General features: G+C 53.5%; 1 long non-coding RNA gene across 1 annotated transcript; it reads right to left on the bottom strand.

The window, feature by feature from the left end:
* Nucleotides 1-1,800: 1,800 nt before the first annotated feature.
* Nucleotides 1,801-2,428, bottom strand: LOC148383077 (uncharacterized). The gene is made up of 3 exons (XR_015853217.1): nt 2,215-2,428; nt 2,060-2,130; nt 1,801-1,923 (listed from the first exon to the last, which is right to left on the bottom strand). It is a non-coding gene; the product is annotated as an uncharacterized LOC148383077 (long non-coding RNA).
* Between the last annotated feature and the right edge of the window lie 1,227 nt (nt 2,429-3,655).

Raw genomic sequence — 3,655 nt, 5'->3', positions numbered from 1 at the left:
CGGTAGCGCCTCGTACAACATGGCCTCCAGCTCCAGGATCCTCTGGGCCGCAATCCTCGTCCATCAGTGGTCCGGCGGGAGATTTGAGGGCGGCTTACCTTATGAGCCTGGTCCATGGAACACTTCCTGAAGTCCAACTCTTCATCCAGGTAGCCCTTCTGCTTGCAGAACATATCCTAGCACAGCTCAAGGTCAGAATTGTTGGGGCACATTGCCGGAGTTCCCCTTGGCTGATGTCGCGTGTCTGTCTACCTTCTCACTTTCAATGTCCAACATCTTCTGTTGAAGTGCTGACTTGGTCACTTTGATGTATTCTAACCACTGAGGAAAGGCTGCTGTCACATAAGCAGAATGCGAGAGCGTGCGTGGACGTGCGCGTTACCTTCTCGGCTAGGGTGAGAAGGGTCCTGGCGTGAATCACGACCACCTGCTCCTCGTTGGTGAGATTCTGCAAGAGCCCAAAGGCACAGCGTCAACAAGCTTCTTTCAGCGCAAAGCCTTCCAAAAGTCACATTTGAGCCGCCGAGTCTCGTGGAGTGCGAACATAAGGAGTTCGACATACACTTACGGCGTTATAGCCCAGGATGTCCAGCTTCTTCATCAGATCACTGATGACGATGTCCGGGGGAAAGGCGCAAGGAGCAATGTAAGGTGTTCTGGGACCTCGGGTTAAGGTTAGGGTTGCGAGGGACGCCTTACGTACGCTCACGCCCTCGGCCTCGCAGTAGATCTGCAAAGGGCTGAGGCCGTCTGGGAAACGGACTTGCAGAAACTTCAAGACGGGGGAGCGCCACTCCCTCTCCTGAAAGGCAGAGGCATGCATCCGTCCGTCCGTCCGTCCGTCCGTCCGTCCGTCCGTCACATCTCTGGCCTCAACACGCTTGTGCGAGTCTTCCCACCTCCAGCTCCAGGATGCGGAACTCAAGCAGTTCGTTTTGGTCTCGGATATCCTGGATGTGCTCTTTCAGACGCGCTTCTTCCGCCTCCATCCGCCTGACCTGAAAAGACAGTCAGACCTCATCTGCGGGGCTTCCCGACAGGTGTGACGCCAAGCGACTCCGCCCAGCGCCTTTCTTTCCGTCACCTTTTCGGCCAACTGCTGATTGCTCTGACGCAGCAGCTGCTTCTCCTCCACCCACTTGACATTCTAGAAGAGACAAACGCGTGGACAGCTTTGGAATGTTGTGTCATTTTCATCCACAAATTCTTTGGTTGACTGGAAAATGACATTTGCTTTTCTCCGCATTTTCCCAGCCACGTTCGGGGGGGGGGGGGGGTTGGTCCAGTAATGCCAGACGGATGAGTGACTGAAGAATGTAGCTATTTTGTCTGAGAAAAAGGTGTGCTCATTGATGAGCTTACCTGTCCTTGTTGCTTCAGCGCTGACTCCAGATCTGCTACTCTGCTTTGATAGTGACCCATTTCTACCATCAGCTTTTCTCTGGTCTGAAAGGAGGAGGAGGGAGGCTCCTCCTCCTCCTTTCAGACCAGAGAACACCCGAGGCTGGGTGAGAACGGGGAGGCTGCGACCCGGCCGGGGGTTGCGGGAAGGGGCGCCACCTTGATCTCCTTCTCGGCGTCGTAGTCCCCTTTCGCTGGTCTGGGCTAGCAGAGCGTAGGCTCGTTGCAGCGCTTGATATTCTTGCGTCAGCTGGCGGTAGCGAAGCTCCGCCTCTTCATGCACACACCAATGCAACACAGCACTAGTACCAGAATCAGTCAGACCGGCGACAAAGCACCCGCGACGCAAAGACGAGTCCGATTCCAGGCTGAAGAGGAATGTTTGGTGCCAATACGCTGGCAGAAATGGCGGGCTACCTCTTCGGGTTCCGTGTCGGGGGTTCTGTCGGTGTGAAAAGACAAGGACGATCCGTCCGAGTCCACCAACACGTCTTCGTCGTAGCCGTAAAATGTTTCGATGACCTGCGGGCGCGGAAGCAAACATCTCTCTGAACAAACTGAAGCGACACCTCACGATGAATCGACGAGAGGAACGATAGCGAGAAAAAGGCCATTTCATCTTGCGCAACACCAAGCAGCCGCAAACAAACAGACTCACCTTGCAGGACCTCACGCTTTGTTCCTCCTCAGAGATTCTCGACGTCGGTATCGTAGCAGCAAATCTCTCTCCTGTCGACACAAATAATCCGCCTTTGAGATTCTTTGGATGCAAAGGGAACGAACGGCTCCGGCGCAGAAACAAACGCGACTCACAATGACATTTCTGACATGAGCTCCTGTCTCCAGAGCCTGAAAAACACGTCACCGGCGATGATTGGAGGGACGCTCGTCTTTTCCAAAAGTGACAACTACAGGGTGTGTCAGGGTTTTCCAGATTATCTTTATCGTATCATTGTGTTGCTTTGACTTTGACTGCGACCTGTAATAAATAATATTATTTATCCCTTATTTATCCCTATCGCTTATCCCTTCCTACACAAAGTCGTAAAACACCCCTTGCTATGTTTTGACTAGAGGTCAAGGGCTTCCTCTATTCAATCCACTCTTACACCCACCCTGTTTCTCTTAATTAAAATGCTCGTGCAGGAGCCGAGAGTCAGACTTCATTCGTACAACGGATGGACTCTCCACCTGCAGGTGTCCAAAAGAACTTACTTGTCTCCCGTGTGGTTCTTGCAAAATAAGTTGGAGCGAGCGCAACTCTAACAGGGTGCATTTTGCCACTAGCTGCCTACGGACAATGACGTCGCGCTCGCGGCTCATGGTTGACGGGCTGAGCAGCCGGGCAAGTCCGTCGTTTTCAGCGCACAGCGAGTGGCAAAGGCGCTGACAAAACGGGAGCTTTGAGCTGCTGAAAACGGCAAAACAAGTCTAAAGCGTGTTCAAACGCGTGCGCACAATGCTCCTGCTTGAAAGGTCGGAATTTAAGGGGCCAATTTTTTGGATGGCGGCCGCCGGCCAAGCTTTGGACGGAAAAGGTTTCCTGGCGACAGCGAGCGAGCGCGGCGCTGCCGTACGTGCACCGAGTCGCCTGCCTGAAGACCTTGGACAAGTCGTCGATGATGTGCCGCTGCTCCACAACTTGAAGGAACTCCATTTCACCGTCCTGCTGGCCGCAACCGCGGTCCAGGTCATTGAGCGAACTAGGCCTTCTCTGTGGAACACAAATGCAGTGGACTCTGTTGGCACGCCGCCGTTGTCCGCGTCGACTTACCAAGCTTGCCATCTCCTCGTTCTCCTGGGTGACAAAGCGCACTTTGTTTTCAAGGCGACACAGCACCAGCGAGAGTTCTTCATTCTTCCTGCTCAGGCGTTTGTTTTTGTACAGGAGTGGCAGAAACTGGCTTTCTGTTTCTCTCAGTCGCTTTAGCTGCAAGCATGAAGTGCGGGATGTGAAAGACGCACAACACGCGGGCCAGAACGTATCCATTCCTTTTGCATCGGTTTGAACGGAATCGTGGCTTTGGCTCCCAATAAAAGACATCTACCAGGCAACCGACTCGCCGCGCCGCTCAACTAATAAGCAAGCGCAATGGGTGCCTCGCTGGATGGCGCGCATCAAACGTAGCGCAAACCTTCAAGCGTGCCGTCAATAAATTACCAGTTCATTGCGCTCTTCAGAAAGCAGGGCGTTTCGATCCTCCAGTTTCCTGATGACTGCGCTGAGCTCAGCGATTTTCAGATGAAACCGTCG

Source organism: Syngnathus floridae, chromosome 17 (genome assembly GCF_059516105.1).
Source record: "Syngnathus floridae isolate MCC-2025c chromosome 17, RoL_Sflo_1.0, whole genome shotgun sequence".
NCBI classification, from domain to species: domain Eukaryota; kingdom Metazoa; phylum Chordata; class Actinopteri; order Syngnathiformes; family Syngnathidae; genus Syngnathus; species Syngnathus floridae.
This window is presented reverse-complemented; position numbering and strand designations above follow the sequence as displayed.